Raw genomic sequence first — 19,657 nt, forward strand, 5'->3', positions numbered from 1 at the left:
GTGCTTTGGAAAATTGAGAGAGGACCTAATAATTAGATTTAGGTGACTTTGAAGAAAGGTACAAAAAAGAAGAGGAGAATGTTGCATGAGAGAAAGAGGAATGTGGAATGTTGAATGGAAGTGTGACGGAAAAGCACTCCTGTGTTGCAGTTCATGTGCAGGAGGTCAGGATTGAACCAAAAGTTCACCTCTGGCTGGGTTCTGGTGGCCCACATCTGAAATCTTAGCGACTCAGGAGGATGAGCTCTGAGGACCTGGTTCAAAGCCAGCCCTGGCAGGAAAGTGAGACATCTCTAATTAACCATCAGAAAACCAAGTGGAACTGTGGCTCTAAGTGGTGGAGTTCTAGCCTTTTGTGAACAAACAGTCTTAGAGAGATTCATGAACAGGAAGAGAGAAAGAGAGGTAATGGAAAGGAGAGAGGAGAGGAAGATGAGAAGAAGGGGAAGTAGAGGAGGAGATGGTATAGGTTAGAAGAGGAGGGAAGAGAGATGATGGGGGGAAAGGAGGAAAAAGGGGAGAGAGTGAAGTGAAAGAAACAGAAACAGAATAAGAAAAATTACACAGACGTCAAGCCCCAGCTCTAGCATGTACTCACATACACACACACAAACAAAGAAAAAGGGAAAATAGTGAAATCAACAGTACTTCTCTTAACATCACATTAAGAGAAGTACTCTTGATTTCATGAACCCTTAAATATGTATTTTAATGTTTTCGTTTCTTTCATGCATGTGTTTCTAACGCATTTATAAGATTATTTCTTTGTTGCTTTGTATGTCCCTCCCCCACAGTGTAACCCCCGCTTTCACTATATTTGATGTCAGTATTACATGTGGAGGAGATGGGGACAAACAAGTCGTTTAAGGATTCAGGTGGACCTGTTGCAACAATGAGAAGTACAAAATGTCATGTCAAAACCAGCTTTACAATGTCGGTGTGGGGGGGGAGGGGGGTATAATTGGGTGGGGGGAGGGGGGTAAAATTGGGTGGGGGGAGGCAGGGAAGGGAAGTGTAGGGTAAACAAAGGAGGAGGCTGCAATGCTTGGTAAGAAATGTATGCATTATCCTGCCCATGTAATTGTCGCCCCCCTGTACAGTATGTTCTCAAATAAAATAAAATACAATTAAAAAATATATATATAAAAAAAAAAAGAGTACTTCTCTTCCACCGATCCTCTTCACTGAACACTGGTCCACATGGAATTTAAGATTCTTCAGCTCTCTTCATAACCTGGATCTCATCATTTCTCCTTTATTATTGCTGTCTACCCTATCATTCACCATGTACCCATCTTTGTCCTCTTGTGGCCTTCATTGCTTCGTTCACTAGAATCCCATCCATTCTTTGAGGGAATCACTGCTACTCAAATTTCCCTGAGCTGGATCAATGACAGCCCAGCCTTCCTCATGCTGAAAATCGCATCAGTCTGCTCTACAGTCTCTGCCTGCTATTCCCAGTGTACACATAGCAAAGGCCAGGTCTGCCCAATTCCTCCCCCTCATATGCTTGTCACCTAAAGGCAGCATCAGTCTCCACATAGCCTATCTGGGCAAAGCTAATGTCCTGCCTAAACCAACACAAATATCGCAGTGGTGAAGGCTCATATCTAATCTTCCTGAATTTCTGTTCATGTGGGAATACAGTTAGCCCAGGCAGGATGTGTCTACAGGCAGAGTCCATCCAGGCCCCGTCCATCCACAGGTACCACTATATCTCCATGCCTTCTCAGGTCTCCTTTTCCTTCATATATTTCACCATGTTTAGCTGAAACAAAGGGGTTATATTTTAACGTATACACTTTGTGATTCCAAAAATGCACTCTTGGTGTTCAGAATGATTGACTATTGAACATCATCTCCCCCAGCACAGTGGTTCACCCAGCATAAAAATTAGGGTATACTCTTCCATGAGGCCAATAGTCTTTCCCTTGGAACTGCCAAGGGAAAGCACCATACCCAAAGCCTGGTGCTCTGGGGAAAGGGTGTCAGCTGGCGGCCACTCTGGGGACTCATTGTGTCTCTACCAAGATAAGCTAACACTCAGTGCTGATCCACTTGTACAGTGCACATGTCCCTCCCTCCCTGTCAATTTGTCTACCAGCCCACCATCCCCTTTCTCCCACAACCATTTCTTAGGTCTCACTCACACAGCTGTGCCTCACATAAGCACACAAATCCCTTTCATAACAACACAGAAAACAAGGTATGCTACAGCAGACTAACAAAGTCAAATGCACTGCCTGATGCTGGAGGAGCTGCCTGTCATCCTAACTATCCCAGCAGCCTGTCTGGGAACACTCCATCTTCACTTAACTAGAAAAATGCAGGCCGGGAGCTATCATGTAATGGTAGTGTAATAAACAGCATGGCCAAAGGCATCCTCCTCCCCCCCACATGCTGACCTCATTGTTCCCCTGGGCCTAGCTGTAGGGGGGGTCAAGAAGGGATGGAACAGTGGGCTTCGTGGGGGCAGGGCAATTAGTGGAGGTTGAAACTTTTATAGCTGTTGGAGTGGGGGAGGGGCCCAGCCTATATATAGGCTGTCTGTTCTGAGGAGTAGGGGCTGGGGAGAGACAGACAGCAAGAGGCTCCATCCAGAGCAGAGCAGAGCAGAGCAGAGCAGAGCAGAGCAGAGCAGGGACACCCTGTGAAGAGCTCTGAGGCCTGAGGATAGGCCACTGGAGAGGCAAGCAGAGGAGGAAGGAAGCAAAAGGAAAAGCCTTCCCCTTTGGAGGCCTAGAGACTTCAACAGAGAAAAGCCAAGAGAAAGGAAGCACTGTGCTGAAGCATGGTGCCCTGGAGAAGGGGTGACACCTGGGGGCCTCTGAGGGGACTCCCAGAATCTCTATCAAGATATCCCAATTCTCAGTGCAGACACTCTTGAACAGTATACATGCCTTGCCTCTCTATTGATTGTACACACTATCCCACAGCCCCCTTCAACATCCATTTGTAACTTGTCCCTCACACAGCTGTCCCCCAGACAAGTACACAAATCCCTTTTTCCACATTAGAAAAGCCAACCTGTGTCTCACCAGATGAACAAGGTCAAAAGTACTGCCATATATGTATGGTTCTAGACGGAAATCCTAACTATTCCAGAACTTCACACCCAGAACAGAGTACTTAAAGCCAGCAAAAACACAGCATAGAAATGTAGGCTTGGCATCTAATCTTTAATAATGGAGCTAAAAAGATAGAATTGAAGAAAGACATCCTCTTCAGTAAATGGTGCTGGCAAAATTGGTTAACTACTTGTAGAAAACTAAAGCTAGATCCTTATATATCATGCTGCACAGAATCAACTCCAAATGCATCAAAGACCTCAGAGTCAAAGCAGACACTCTGAAAACATTACAGGATAGAATAGGAGAAACCGTAGGTCTCCTTGGCACGGGTCCAAATTTTTTTAATAGAGACCCAGAAACTCAACAAATCAAAGAAAGGTTGGACAAATGGGAGTGCATGAAATTGCAGAGCTTCTGCATGGCAAAGGACATAGCTAGCAAGATCAATAGAAAGCCCACGGATTGGGAGAAGGTCTTCATACAACGGACAAGGGTCACATAACTAAAATATACCTGGAACTCAAAAAATTAAATCCCCCAACAACAAATCTTCAAAGAAACAACTGCCCAACAATTAAGTCGGCTAATGACTTAAAGAGAAACTTCTCTGAAGAGGAAAGTATGGCCAATAGACACATGACCAATAGACACACCTCCCTAGCCATAAATGAAATGCAAATCAAAACAACATTGAGATACCACCTCACCACAGTTAGGATGGCTAAAATCAAGAACTCTAATAACAACAGATGCTGCAGTGGAACTTTACTGCATTGTTTTTGGGAGTGTAAACTTGTCCAACCACTTTGGATAGTAGTATGGAGGTTCCTCAAAAGACTCCACATAGACCTCTCCTATAACCCAGCATTCCCACTTTTGGGCATTTACCCAAATGCTCACAAACAATACCACACTAAAGCTACTAGCGAAACTATGTTTACTGTAGCATTATTTACCATAGCTAAGATATGGAACCAACCCAGATGCCCCTCAGCAGATGAATGAATCAAGAAAATGTGGTATATATACACAATGGAATTCTATGCCTCCATCAGAAAGAATGACATTGCCCCATTTGTTAGGATATGGTAAGACTTGGAAAAGATTATATTAAGTGAAGTAAGCCAGGCCCAAAGAAACATAGGTCCCATGGTTTCCTTTATTTGCAATAACTAGTATATATCTGAGTCAAGCAGAAACAGTCAGATAAGTTGATGTAATGGGGAAATGACCCCTAAGGTATGTATTCAAATGTTTTTTTTTCTTTCATGGGATTGTTTCTAAAACATAAGATTATTTCTTTGTTGCTTTGTATGTCCCTCCCCAACAGTATAATCCCTGCTTTCACTGTATTTGATGTTGGTATAATTTGTGGAGGGGAAGGGAAAAAACAAATCTTTTAAATAGGGAATACAGGTGGACTTATTGCAACAATGCGATGTACAAGTCGTTATGTTGAAAACAAACTTTACAACTTTGGCAGAGTAGGGGTGAGGGGAGAGGAGGATTGGAGGAGGGAGGATTGACTGGGGGGGGGCGGGGGAAGGATGGGAAGGGATGTGAGGTGAGACAAAGGAGGAGACTACAATGCTTGATAAGAAATGTACTCATTATCTTGCCCATGTAATTTTAACCCCTCTGTACGGTATTTTCACACACAAAAAAAGAAATGCAGGCTTGGAGGTTGGAATCAAGTGGTAGAGCACCTGTGATGTACATGCAAACTGAAAGAGAAAGAGAGGAGAGATAGAGACAGAGACAGAGGCAGAGAGACAGATTCATTCAAATATCTGCTCATGTGTAGACAGTCATCCCAGGCCTGGTCCATCCACAGATATCACTATATATCCATGCTTTTTCAGGTCTCTTGTTTTTTAACATGTTTATACACCTCTACCTGAAAGGAAAGAAAATTAGCTTAATTCATACACTTTTCCAGTGTAACCAGGGACTCTGTTTGCTCAGAATGTTCTCAAATTTGAAACTCAGCTCCCTCAGCACTCTGATTCCCATTAGAGAAATTTGGACTCCCAGGGCAGTTGCAATTGTAAGTAACCTGTGTAGGAAATCGGGTCTTTAAAATTTACTATTTTTTTTTTACTGTGAGTAAATAAGTCTGAAATAAGGGACTTTTGGATGATGGCATAATGTTAGAATGGTGATTAGGTGTAGACAGAACACACAAGAAACTGCATTAAAATGGAGGAAAGTTGGGGCAGAAACTACCCTCATGGTCCATGGAGACAGTTCTCTCTATTTTCCCAATGAAGATGTGCCCCTGAGTTTCGACACAGCCAGAGTAAATAGTGTTCTCAGGAGTTTTACACAGTCACCTAGAGACTGCCAAAGGAGAAACGAGTCCAGGATGCCACCTTCCCCTAAGATCCCCCTGAAGCCCAAGGGCCTCACTTTAAACCTAAGTAAACAAACTAGGTAAGTAAGTAGGAAAATATGCAACATATCTGGAAGGTGAGATGATGACCTACTGCAGCATTTGGGACACAAACACCTTAGTGTTCAGAAACAAATGGGAAAAGTTGTTTAATAAAGTGACATTACTTGAAAGTAAGGGATTGAGGTGTATTCACCAAGCTCAGAAGGTACAGACAGCTTGAGGCCACATTTCAGCCTACTTTTCAAAATTTAAAAGTCAGCTCCTTGTCAGCTGTCCTTTCACTAGAAAGAATGCTAGCTGGAGAACCCCCTAGCTATGCTAGGACTATGCCTGGCTATGCTGGATTGAGACCTTTGCTGAGGATACTGGGCACACAGCAGTGTGAACTTCCTGTATGACTCCCTCCCCTCCTGCAGCTCTTCAATTCCACACCTCTCTGATTTTCCACACCCTAGTGCTGTGGCAGAGTGCTGCACATCTTTCTCTGGAACAGCTTTGTTCTTAAGCTGTGGACATTAGTTTTTGGGCTTCACACAGTACCAGAGTTTGTGAAAAATGGCGACTATCCTGTGAGCCACACTCTTCCAGCCCCATCACTTATTCCATCTGGAGGCTATGGATTCCCCGTGTGGCTGCCAAGAGGGAAGGGCATTTTCAACCAAGTGTCAACTCTCTAGTCTGCTCAGCCAGCTAAAAGAATCCTGGCCCCAGATTAAGCTAGTACTGGAGCTTTGTGGGGAGCAGAGTGGAAGGACAGGCAGACTAGGACCTTGGCCTCTCTTCAGAGGCAACTGTTTGTTATCATCTGGCAATTGAAATTCTGAGGGCAAACTGAAGGTGTTAAGTTGTGCAGTGAAGCTGACTCCCCTTCATTGAGAGAGGGCTAGTGCAAAGTTCCTGAGGAGTTGTACACAGTGGAATAGCTAAAGTCATCATTTTCCACTCCACACTTCTGGCACTCTCTTTTTAGTTTTCTTGGATGACCAGATAGGTACTCATGGCTTCATTGAATGCCCTGTCCTGGATTGCCTTTTCAATGTCAGCTCTATTGTACCCCATGTCACACAGAACTGTGACACTAATGGAGTCCAGCTTGCTGGGCAGTGGCTCATCAGGAAGCAGGCCAAACCCCACATCTACAGCCAGCCATGGGTTTCTTAGTGACATCCACAGTCAGCAGTTTGGAAAGTACATTGTGTCTCTTCGCAGATAGATAAAAGGGAGCTGTGTACATGGCCTCAAGGATGTGTAGCCATGTCTGCCATCTTCCTCCCTTCAAATGGGAACTTTCCTGTTGTCCTCACATACAGAAGCATACCTGGGATCTAAATGTCCTGTTTATAGACATCATAAATTTTGTAAAGGAACATTTCACGAGGTCTGAATATCAAGGCTCCACAAAACCACTTTAGCAACTGCCCCAGCAACACCGTGATGCTCAGCCCCAAATCACTGACTTTGGCATTGCATTTGCCATCCAACAGGATGTTCCTGGGCTTCAGGTATCTGTGTGTGATTTCGTTCTTGTGAAAGTATTGCATAGCACTCACCATCTGCTTGAACAGCCTCCTGGCTTCATAATTGACTAGGTGGTGGCAGGAGGATTTGCCAGTCAACCCTATCCTGTACTGGCTGTTGTTACTACATTTTGTCACAACTCACTTTCAAGGCCTTTTGAGTCAGGGTGGGTGGAGTTCCTGCCTCTTGTCTCTTGAAAGGTTATTCATTTGCTTTGAAATTAAAATGTCATCAATTTGAAATTATTTACATTGTTTCAAAACCAAACAAATTGATGTTTGTATGTTTTTTGGTCATGTGCGGGCTGGAACTCAGGGCCTGGGCACTATTCCTGAGCTCTAATGCTCAACCACTTTGAGCCACAATCCCACTTACAGTTTCCTGGTGGTTAACTGAAGATAAGTGTCTCATGGGCTTTCTACTCATGGTGGCTTTGAACCTAGAACCTCAGATCTCTGTCCCCCAAGGAACTAGGATTACAGGTGTGAGCCACCAGTACCTGGCACAAATAGGATTTTAAAAAGATGCCAAGTTTAACCTTAGGATAAGACCATGAGGTCCGAAGGGCTGAGACCTTACCATAACTGTTGCTGAGTAGTTCAAGTTCTTGTCTGCCATTGCTCTGTAAAGGACTCTCTGTTTATCTGAGTTTGCCCATAGCAATGTTTTTATTTTGTATTTTATTTCATTTTTAAAAGGTTTCAGTGACATTATTTTCCAAATATGTTTATGGAACAGCCACCATTGTCAATTGCCGGAAGTGGAAAAGTTCCCAAGGTGTTATTTTTAATAAGTCATTACTAACTATTATGATGCAGGATGGAACTCTTAATGGCTCTTGAAGGAAGATAGAATCTTTCCTAATTAGGTTTTTATATTCTATAAGTAATTGTACAGGACTCAGAATGTGCGTTAGTGGTAGAGTGCTCACCTAGCATGCACAAAGCTCTGCTTTTGCTTCCTCAGTTCCACATACATAGAAAAGCCAGAAATGGAGCTGTGGCTCAAGTGCTAGAGTGCCTCAAGCAAAAGAAGCTCAGAGACAGTGCCAAGGCCAAGTTCAAGACCCAGGACTGGCAAAAAAAAAAAAAGAGACAGGGGTAAATGATCTGAATAGAAATTTCCAAAAAGAAGAAATGCAAATAGGCAAAAATATATGAAAAAATGTCCAGTGTCTATGGCCATGCTGGAAAACTTTTTAAAAATCAAAATGATAGAAAGATAACACATGCTGGCCAGGATGAAGAGAGAACTCCTGTCAGACAGATTGTAAATTGATACAAGCATTATGGCAAACAGTTTGAAGGTCTCTAAATAAATACATGAACTCAAGTACAATTATAATATGTCTATTTCTAGATTATTTATAGCAGCTCAGGTATAGATTCAGTCTAAATGTCTATCAATGGAGAAATTGGTAATGGTCTCTCTCTTTCACACACATATATACATGCACACACACATACATACTCACACACACATACACACACACATACACACACACACACACACACACACACACACACACACACACACAAAGGAGAATTTTCCAAGCATAACAGTGATTGGAAAGCTATCATTTCGTGACAAATGGAAGCAAAGATTAAGTAAAGTTATCGAGACAAATGGCCCAGGATCGCTCAGATATGTAGAGAATAATGTTGACCATGGACTAGTGCTGGCCAGAGGTTGGGAAGGAGGGATGAAAAGGGGGAAGGTGAGGTTTGTTTGATCAGTGTGTGTCATGTCCTGTGTACGATTACTACTTGCTTATAAAAAGCATCAATATTAAGATAGTCATCTTCTATTTCCAGAAGAGAACCATTTCTCTCTGCCTAGATGACACCACTGCAGCCTAGGCCCCTGCCCCTGTCCCTAGCTGGTCTTCCCATTCCCCCTTCCCTGTCCCTCCCAAAATCATCCTTGTAAACACAACCCACAGCATACTATTCTCTGTCTGTTTATGAGTGTGGGTGGGTGCAAGCACAGGCCAATACGTGGGCTTGAAGTCCATGTTCAAGGTGAGTGTTCTACTCCTTAAGCCACAGCTCCACTTCCAAGTTTTCTGGGGTCATGCACTTTCCTACACAGGATAGATTTTAATAATGACCTGGCAGCAGCCAGCCATAGAATACTTTTTTTATCTGCATGCATGTTGTTTTTACTATAGCACCATTCACAATAATATAGGGTATCATTCAAGTGTCAATCACTGGACCAATAAAAAGACAGTACATACATATTGTAGTACATTATTCAGCCTAAAAAAATAAACAATAAATTTTCCTGGCTCTGGTGGCTGCTGCCTGTCATCCTAACTATACATGAGATAGGAGGATTGAAGTCAAAGCCAGCCCAGGCAGGAAAGTCCATGAGACTCTTACTTCAAATATCCATCAGAAAACCAGGAATGGAGCTGTGCCTCAAAGAGGTAAAGTGTTAGCCTTGAGCTAAATGCTCAGGGACCACTTACTGGCCCTAATTCAAGCACCAAAAAGGAACCAGAAAAAAGAAACCAACACTCAGACACTATGGATGGAACTGGAGGACACTCAGTTTCATGAAGTAATACAGGCAGAGGAACACCAATATCAAACATACCCTTTCATATAGGAAGAAATGTGGCTTTAGAATAGACAGGAGAACTACAGGACATTGTTGAAGCATGATGGGTCACCCCTCTGCCCACAGCCTCGTTTGGTGAAGGAGGCTTCTCTGATCCTGTCTCTCTCCACTGAGCCCAGGCTTCCTTGCTGCAGCCACACTGGCATTTGTACTGTACCAGCTGGGGGCCACTGCTATTCCAACTGCCTGGAATGCTTTTCCCAACACCCAGCTGCTCAATCCCCTATCCTTCCCCAAAACCCCCTTGCCAAACAGGTCTCCTCTGATACTTAAAAATAAAACCTTGTGCACATGTGTACACAACACACATCTGCAAACACACAAAAACATAGAGTATTTCGAACACTCATCCTGAATTTTTCTGCCTTAATCTTCATTTTCATATATACTATGTGGTATTTTTGTAAAGTTTGGGTATTCTCATTCTCCATGCTTGAGTGTAAACTCACAAAGAGAGGTATTTTTATGCTGTTCCCAGCATTCTGTCAGTCTTCAGCATGATGTGACTGATCCTGTGGGCACTCAGTAAATGTCCATTGAATGAAAGCCTACCTATTCCCTCACACACTTATTCAACAAGTATACTGCCATACATGGTCAAAGCTCTTTCCCACTGTTTTCCCATGACTCCTCTCCAGAGCCCCTGTCACCCTTGCCTCGTGGTCTCCCCACCTGTGTTTCCAAGCCCTTTGCCTGAAGTTTCTGCCCCTCAATCTTACATATGGAGATGGTGTACACACACCAAATAACCTGTTCCTCCTCTGGGAAGCCTTTCCATACCACCTCAACTCCTCACTCGAGTTCTTCCAAGTCTCTCTGCAAGCCATGAACCCGTCCTAGATAATGGTCTGTGTGACATTGTAGCTAACCTGTGGAATCCTCATCCTTAGGCCAACTTTTCGTCTTCTCTCCAAGTGCTGAGCCAAATGCACTCCATCTGTTCCACAAAGGTTTAGGAGTGTTCTAGCATGCACATGCATTATACTGTCAATTGAAAAGTCAAAGTAAGACCTGAGTTTTAGAGAGTGAGCTCATCTGGCCCCTTAAGACAAGACTGGCATGAAATCATAAAATGACTTGCCTCCTGCTTGGCACAAGGCCCTGGCCACAGCCTCAAGGGTCCACAATGCCCCTCTCCCACATCTCCTTAATGCAACCCAATACTGAAATCCTACCCAGTGCAGCAGTGATTAGGCACCCTCTCTACTGCTCTGGGACTACTAGAAACTAGCCTCAAGACAAACCCACTGACATGAACTGAAGTCTACTCCCTCATTTCAGGACGCCTGAGACAAAGAAAAAGAACTTAGCAACCATGGAAATTCACAGTTCTTCCCTCCCGACCCACCCACTTCACTGAACAATGATCCATGTGGAATTCAGGTGTCCCTAGTTTCCTCCTCTCAGCTCTCCTTCAGCATTAGGGTCAGCCCTGTCTATCAGCAAGGTGCCCATTTCTTGTATACTTTTGGCTCTCAGTGCTTCTGTCACAAAAATCCTATCTTATTCTCTGGGAAGAGCTCTGTTTCCTAAATAACCCAGAGGTATACCCTGTTTCACTGGGAGCCTCAGTCTTCTCCTGCTGCAAATCTCATCAGTCTGCCCTACATGCTCAGCCTCTTGACTCCAGTGAACATACAGCAGAGGTCCAATGTGTCCAATTCCTCCTCATCACACACCTGTCACCCAAAGGCAGAATCACCCTCAGTACTTCCTCTGTGTAGAAATCTAATGCCCTGCTGAACAAATATCCCAGTGGTGGAGGTTCATATCTAATCTTACTGAAGTTCTGCTCATGTCTGCATGTACTCATCTCCATCCACATGCTCCTATATTTTCATTCTTTCTTAGGTCTCTTGCTCATTCAAAGGTTTCTCCACCTCTAGTTGATAGGAAGGAAAAGTATTATATTTCCTACATTTTTTGGTTCAAAAATGGGCTCTGGAGGTTTATAGTGTGGCAATATTTGAAACAGCTTCCTCCACACTATGTGCCCTAGGACAATAATCAGGCCCTACTCTTCTTCCATAAGACCTAGAGGCTTCCCCTGAGAACTGCCAGGGAAAAGGAAACACCAAGCCCAAAGCATGGTGCTCTGGGGAAGGGGGGTGTCAACTGGAAGCATCTTTGTGGACTCAAAGGGTCTCTCCTAAGAATCTGACATGTCTCAGTGCTGAAACCCTTGTATTATGGAAATGTAATTCTCTGTCCATTTTCCACAGCAGCCCAACCCAACACCCTTTCCTTCCCCCAAACATTTCTAAGTTGTCCCTCATACAAGTATACAAATTCCTTTTGTAATTACAGAGAAACCAACCTGTGCTGTACCGTCACAAATTCTAGGTGCTGGAGGCTCACCTGTATAATCCTAACTACTGCACACGCTGACACTGAGAAGACTGTAGATAAAGCCAGCTTGAGCAGACTCCATGTCCAACTCAGTAGAAAATCAGGACTAGAAGAGTGACTCCACTGGTAGAACATCAGCCAGAAACACATTCACACTCAAGAGAGAGAAAGGGAAAGAGGGGGAGAAGGAAAATGGACAGAGAGAAAAACAGAGGGACATGCATACATACCTAAAGACAGAGAGACAAAGAGACAAATTCAGGAGAAAGGATTGAGTGAAAAGAAATGGGATAGGGAGAAGAGAAAGATTAGAGGGAGGAGAAAAGGAGAGGGTGTAAAAAAGGAGAGATTAAAGACATTAGAGGGAGGAGGGCCCAAGGAAAAGCCACAGAGGGAAAAGGAGACTGAGAAAGAGAAAAAGAACAAAGTTCAAGCCAGCACACTCCCAAATGCATACACACAACAAACAAAAAGACAAGAAAAAGCATTGAGAAATCATGGAAATTAATAGTACTTCCTTCCCCACCCACCCTATTCACTGAACACTGTTCCATGAGTTCAGCATTCCTTACATTCCTCCTCAGGTCTCTTTCAGCATCAGTATCAACCCTGTCTTAAACCAGTTATGCATCCTTTGCCTATTTGGACCCTTATTGCTTCTCTCACAGGAAACCCATCTCATTCTTTGAGAATAGCATTGCTTCCCAAATACCCCTGAGCATTACCACTGATCTACCAGGAGCCCCAGCCCTCTTCTTACTGCTAATCTCATTAGTCTACTCTGCGGGTTCAGCCACCTGACCCAGTGTACACATAGAAAAGGCCAGGTTTGCCCAACTCCTCCCCATCACACACTTGGCACCCAAAGGCAATATCAATCCTCAGCACTGCCTCTGTGTGCAATTCTAATGCCCTGGGTGAACCAATACAAATATTCTAGTGTGAAGGCTCACATCTTACTGAATTTTGTTCTTGTGGGAAAGCAGTCATCCCAGGCCACCCAACCACGGGTGTGGTCCATATACAACCAAAGTCCATCCAGGCTATGTCCTTAAACAGATCCCAGTTTATCTCCATGATTCCTCAGGTCTCCTGTTCCTTGATCACCTCTAGCTGAAAAGAAGGGAATGTATTTTAATTCATACACTTTGTGATTCCAAAAATTGCCTCTTGATGTTCAGAATTTTCAAATATTTAAACTTGGCTCTGATAGCATTCTTTATTCCCCAAGGAGAAAAATTGGGCTCTGCTATTCTTCCATGAGGCCTAAAGTCTTTACTGGGAAACAGAAGCACCATGTACAAGCTGGGTGCTCTGGAGGGGGCCTCTCTGGGGACTCATAGAGTCTCCACTAAGAATCTGACACCTCTCAGTGTACTTGTACAGTGCACATGTCATCCTTCCCTGTCCATTTACACTAACCCATCACCCCTTCCTTCCACAAACAATTTTTTTAATTTAATTTAATTTTATTTGTGAACATACTGTACAGAGGAGTTACAATTACATGGGCAGGATAATGCGTACATTTCTTACCAAGCATTGCAGCCTCCTCCTTTGTTTACCCTTCACATCCCTTCCCAGCCTCCCCCCTAACCCCCAATCCCAATCCTTCTCCTTCCCCCCTCCCCCCCCCCACACCGACGTTGTAAAGCTCGTTTTGGACATGACAACTTTTACTTCTCATTGTTGCAACAGGTTCCACAAACAATTGTAAGGTGACTCTTACACAGCTGTCCCTCACATAAATACACAAATCCCCTTTCAAAATAGAGAAACTAACCTTTGCCACACCAGATTAACAAAGCCAATTGCATTCCCTGATGCTGTAGGCTCTTGTCTGTAATCCTACCTATCTCCCAAGGTGACACCTTGAAGACTGCATTTACAGCAAGTCTGGGAAATCTCCATCTTCAAGGAAATAGAGAAATGCAAGCCTGAACTGTAACTCAAGCAGGAGAGAACCAGACATAGCCATGAAAACTGAGAAAGAAAAAAAGAGGAAGACAGAGTGGGAGAAAGGGAAAGAGGGAAAAAAGGGAGAAGTGCACAGAGAGAGGAGGAGTGAGGGAGGTGGATGGAGAGAGAGACAGATTCAAGGGCAGGAAGAGAGTGAGAGGGAATGGTAGAGGGTAGTAGTAGAACATCAAGAAGAGGAACAGGAGAAGTAGAATAGGAGTAGTTATGGGAGGAATGAAAACAAAGGAAGAAAAATGGTGGGCAGGGGCAGGGAGAAGGTGAGAAAAGTGGAGAGAGAACAGAGAAGGCAAAGGAAATAGAGCATAAGAAAAAAAGCACTGAGGTGTAGCAGCACACACTCACACATACCCACAACAAACAAAAGGAAAAAAAATAAAAGAATAGGAATTGAGAAATCTTACAAATCAACAGTTAATTCCTTCCCAACCACTGTCTTCACTGGGTGGAAAATGTCTAGTGTGCCCGACCAGCTAAAAGAATCTAGGCCCCAAATGTAGCTGGAACTGGAGCTCTGAAGGGTATAGAGTGGAAGGACAGGCAGACTGGCACTTCGGGCTCTCAAGAGGTAACTGAAATTTTGAGGACAAGCTGGAGGTGTTATATCCTGAAGAAAAGGTGGCTCTTTTTCGTGGAGAGGGCTGGTGGGATTGTCATCAGGAGGTGTGCATGGTGGACTAGCCAAAGGCATGGTTTTTTATTCCACACTTCTGGTATTCTCCTTCAAGTTTTCTTGGATGAGCAGGTAGGTGCCCATGGCTTCATTGAATGCTCTGTCCTGGAATGTCCTTTCAATACCAGCTAGGGTGTACCCCATGTTGCCCATGACTGTGACAATAATGGGGTCCAGCTTGCTGGAAAGTGGCTCATCAGGAAGCAGGCCAAAACCCACACCTAGAGTCAGCCATCAGTGCTCCATTATCTCCTCAATAGCAGGCCTCAGATTGAAGCCCACAGTCAGCAGTTTAGGAAGGAGATCATGTCCCATTGCAGTTGGTAAAGGGGACCGGTGTACCTGGCCTCTAGGATTTGTTTCCGTATCTGAATCATTTTATTCCCCTCAAATGGGAACTTTCCCATTGTCATCATATACAAAAGCACGCCTAAGTTCCCAAATGTCCACCTTGTACCCATTGAACATGTTCTGTAGGAACATTTCAGGAATAGCAAGGCTCCACAAACCCCCCTTTAGCAACTTCCCTGTCACCCTGATGCTAATGCCAAAATCACTGACCTTGACATTGCAATTGGTATCCAACAGGACGTTGTCGGCCTTCAGGTCCAGTGTGCAATTCTGTTCTCATGAATGTAGTGAACATCACTCGTGATCTGCTTGAACAATCTCTTCGCTTCATACTCTAATAGGTGACTGCAAGGGGATTTATTGCCCCACCCCAAGAGATAGCCCCGAGTGTCCAGCTCAGTGACAAGGTACACACAGTCTTCATCCTCCATCACCTGGAACAATAGTATGATGTGTGGGTGATATACACTCTTCAAAATGGCTACTTCATTTTCTATCTCATGGCTTTTTAGATCGTTCTTTGGGAGAACTTTGACTGCCACTGTGGTGTCTGTGAGGCAGTGATGGGCCAGTTTCACATAGCCACAGCTGCCATAACCGATGATCTCTTTCAAGTTATACTGTCCAATGACAGTGATCTCCTCCTCCTTTGGGGAGGAACTAAAGTTGTACATTAACATCTTGCCCCTGGGATGGCAAGTGATCAAGCTTAAGAATTTACCTAAGATGATCTCAATGAAGTTGACAACTAATAAATCTTAAGAAACGGAAGGTAAACTACTAACAAAGTAAACACAACCCCCAGATGAGTAAATGAATTCCCCAAACCCAAACAACACAACCACCACCCCCCCACACACCCAATGAAAGTAACCAAGTAGCTCTGAGTTAGCGGGTCACCAAGTAAAAGCTCCCAGTGCTGTAACTGAAAAAGCTGGAGAGAAGCTGCCTCATATGTACCCTGCTGGGCACGCCTCACAATGCCCTGTGATGTCAGGGGGAAATGGACCAATCACAAGTCAGGCCATTGACATCAGTGAGGAAGTGAACCAATGAGAGCCCAGTGCACACCCTCTGGCAGTTAGGTACTTGGGCCAGGAAGTCTGTTGCCAACAACACTGGGCACATGGGAGGATGCTCTTACTGCTACCATGACAGCCATGTGGGAACCATGAGGACATTGGCCAGTGGACTTCATCTTCGGGGTTGGGCATCCTAGGAAGACCCCTGTGAGGACATCACCCAGTGGGGTATTGATGAACCCCAGAGAGTGAGACAATCCATGGAGGCACAGTGAGAAGTGAACAAAAGAAGTTTATTTACACTATTTACACCAGAAAGGTGTCTTGAGACTACCTTGTCCTGGGTTAGATACCCAGAACCAAGAGCAGCCTCAACCACCAAACCTCCAATAGGCAGTACTGACACTCCAACCTTTATTGGTTGGTCTGCAAACCACAAATTAGTCGGTCCACAAACCTACAAACCTCAGATCTCCAAAGCTCCAAAGCTCCAAACCTCCAAAGGGGAAGGCTTTTCCCTTTCTTCCCTTCTTCCCCCACATGCAGACCTCTCCACTGTCCACAGGCCTCTCTAGAGGATGGTACCAAATGGCCTCCAGAGGAGGCCCCGAATGACCTCCATAGGAGGTCCCAACAGGTCCCTCCAGGAGGCCCTGAGTAACCTCCGGAGGATGTTCCAAATGTCCCCTCAAGAAATCCCTGAAGGGCTGGGAAGGTGGCTCAGTGGTAGAGCGCTTGCCTTGCATACTTGAGACCCGGGTTCGATTCCGCAGCTCCATATAAGCAAAAAGAAGAAAAGCCGGGGGGCTGGGTAGGTCGCTCAGTGGTAGAGTGCTTGCCTTGCATGCATGAGGCCCTGGGTTCGATTCCTCAGCACCACATACACAAAAAGAAAAAAGCCGGAAGTGGCACTGTGGCTCAAGTGGTCGAGCACTAGGCTTGAGCTGAAGAGCTGAGGGACAGTGCCCAGGCCCAGAGTTCAGGCCCACAACAGGACTACAAAAAAAAAAAGTCCCTGAATAGCTCCTCGAGAAGCCCCAAAGGACCTCTCAAGGAGGTCCCAAGTGGCCACTCGAGAAGCCCCAAATGGCCTCTCAAGGCTTGCCCTGTCCTCCACAAGCCTGCCCTGCCCTACTGCAGCAGGCTTTCCCCTCCTGCCATCTCTCTCCCTCCACTCCCACTCCTCTCCTTCCTCCACACTCTGTTCCTGCCTCAGGACTCCTGGTCTTTCCCTTCTCTCCTCTCTTCAGGACACCTGGTCTCCTCTGGACTCCCCTCTCCACAGGAGTCCAGTTGTCCTCTGGACTCTTCCCTTCTCCCTCCCAATGTGTTTTCCCCCTAACGTCCTCCCTGGCCTTGGAGCATGCAGCCTATATACACCCAGATAGGCTGCAGCCCTGTCCCACTGTCAGGTTTCAAACTGACATTAATGCTCATCCCCCAAGCTGCCCAAGTCCAATTCCAATAGGCAGCTCACTATGTGCATGTCTCCAGGAGCATGCCCCTCCCCCTTTTGGTGGCATGCTCCGCCCCTTTCAGTGGCATGTCCCAGCCATGGCACACCCCTCCAGTGCCCCTTGGGGTGGTGACATCAGTCTCTCAATACCCTGCTCTATCCAGGGGCCGGGTCTGTGGAGTTGTGAGGCTTGAATCTTGATGCCGCTCCCCTTCCAGCAGGCTGGACCATGGGACAACACTATTGGGCCCCGCTGATTTTCGGGGCACCACGGGTTATTACAGAGACTATCCTTGTACAGAAATTATAACACTGTCCTTTTCACATAGCATGGTCTACATCTAATTGCAAGGGAGCCTGAGATATGGAGATTTTGTAACGATTCAACTCAAAAATGTCTTTCCACTTGAGAAGAGAGACCAGACATCCAAGATGAAGTCATAGTTTTGTCCACATCTGCCATTCTCATTTCTGATTCCAGTTTGAATTGGTTCCTGTGCTGCTTTGTACCTCTTTTTTACTGTTTTTGATTCGCTTAATCACTTTTTTCAATCTTTATTTATCCCTCACAGGTTAGAAATAAAGTATCTTGCTTTTATATATTTTAGTACCATTGTCTCAGATTTTAATATATCTATAATTGTTCTAATAAAAACCATACACAAAATATGTCTTATCTCAGAGGCAGACTCCTATTTTATGGACCATGGACCTGAAGTTTATTTCATTTGAGAGGTCTTTTATTCTTTATTTCATTTATTTATTCATTTATTTTTGGCCATGGAGCTTGAACTCTGGACAGACCTGGGTGCTGTCCCTCAGTTCTTCAGCTAAAGCCTAACACTCTACCACTTGAGCCACAGTGCCACTTCTGGTTTTCTGGTGGTTTATTGGAGATAACAGTATCATGGTCTTTCCTAGCTGGGCAGGCTTTCAACTGCTATCCACACATCGAAGCCTCTTTAGCTAGGATTTTACGCATGAACCACCACTACCCAGCAACTTGAGAGTTCTTTTTAAGGGAAAATAATTAATGATTTGTCAGACATTGGTGGCTCCCACCTGTAATTCTAGCTACTCAGGAGGCTGAGACCTGAGGATCTTGGTTTGAATCCAGCCTGGGCAGAAAAGTCCATGAGACTCTTCTTGAAAACGACAAGATAACCTCAAGTGTCCCTATGCCTCAAAGTGGATGAGAGCTAGCCTTAAGCAAAAAAAAATCTCAGGTACAGCACCCAGCCCCTATGTTCCAGTCCCAGGACTGGCAACAACAGCAGCATTAAAAAGGAGCTGGGTGTAATAAAGCCTTATTCACAAACACAGAATGCAGAAGGTAGAGGCAGGAGGTTCAGAGATTGAGGCCATCTTGGCCTTTATAGTGAGTTACACTTCAACCTGGACTACATAGCAAGATTTAGTTCTAAAAAAAACCCTCTTCCCCCTAAAACATGCAGGAAGTTCACTTAAAGATGAATCTCAGAGAGCTGTTCCTCCATAACCCTATTTCATTTTGTCAAATATTGTCACCTACTACTTCATTCTTTCTTTTTCAAAAAGTCTCCATAAGTAGTTGCTGACAGTTATCATTGTTGGGTCATACATGAGGGTTATTTAGACATCCCAACATATACTTTTTCCCTATTCTTGATTCTTTGAATTCTCTCCCCCCTTCCTTTCCTCTATTTACCCTTCCTTTTCTTTACTAGTTCCTCCTTTTCTCTTCATGTGCTTGTTGTAATAATTCCTCCCTTTTGTCTGTCCCTTCCTTCCTTCCTGAGATAGAATTGGGTGATATAGCGCAAACTATTCTGGAATTTATGTTCTCGCTGCCTCAGTGTTCTGACTGACAGAAATACAGGAGTACACTGGCATGACCGGAAAATTCCAAATGGTAGAGAATACTGGACCATTATCTTTTTTCCATAAAGTTCTCCCTAGATTCCCTAGACTCTTCACAGACATGAGGCTGTTTCATGTCTTATATGTCTCTTAGGCTCTTTTCTGAATTTCCTTTTTTGTTTCCTGTCCCATTCAGTGGCCCTTAGCCTTGGGGTGGTTCCAACCAATGCCAGGCATACCCAACCCTCCCTGGGACCAAGTATCTTGGGCACAGGCTCATTCAGGCAATAAATATGACAGAGCATAGATGAAGTGTGCATAGTCCCTTCCTTTCAGGACCCATGAGCCTATTAGCTGAGCAGATCCCCTTAAGGGAACACA

The 19,657-nt window shown here is 44.6% G+C and overlaps 1 long non-coding RNA gene across 1 annotated transcript; it reads right to left on the reverse strand.

The window, feature by feature from the left end:
* Positions 1 to 12,542: 12,542 nt before the first annotated feature.
* On the reverse strand, positions 12,543 to 15,758 carry LOC138835990 (uncharacterized). The gene is made up of 3 exons (XR_011374845.1): positions 15,681 to 15,758; positions 15,170 to 15,393; positions 12,543 to 13,071 (listed from the first exon to the last, which is right to left on the reverse strand). It is a non-coding gene; the product is annotated as an uncharacterized lncRNA (long non-coding RNA).
* Positions 15,759 to 19,657: the final 3,899 nt, after the last annotated feature.

This window comes from Dipodomys merriami, unplaced genomic scaffold (genome assembly GCF_024711535.1).
Source record: "Dipodomys merriami isolate MVZ:Mamm:240054 unplaced genomic scaffold, mDipMer1.0.p SCAF_2459, whole genome shotgun sequence".
NCBI classification, from domain to species: domain Eukaryota; kingdom Metazoa; phylum Chordata; class Mammalia; order Rodentia; family Heteromyidae; genus Dipodomys; species Dipodomys merriami.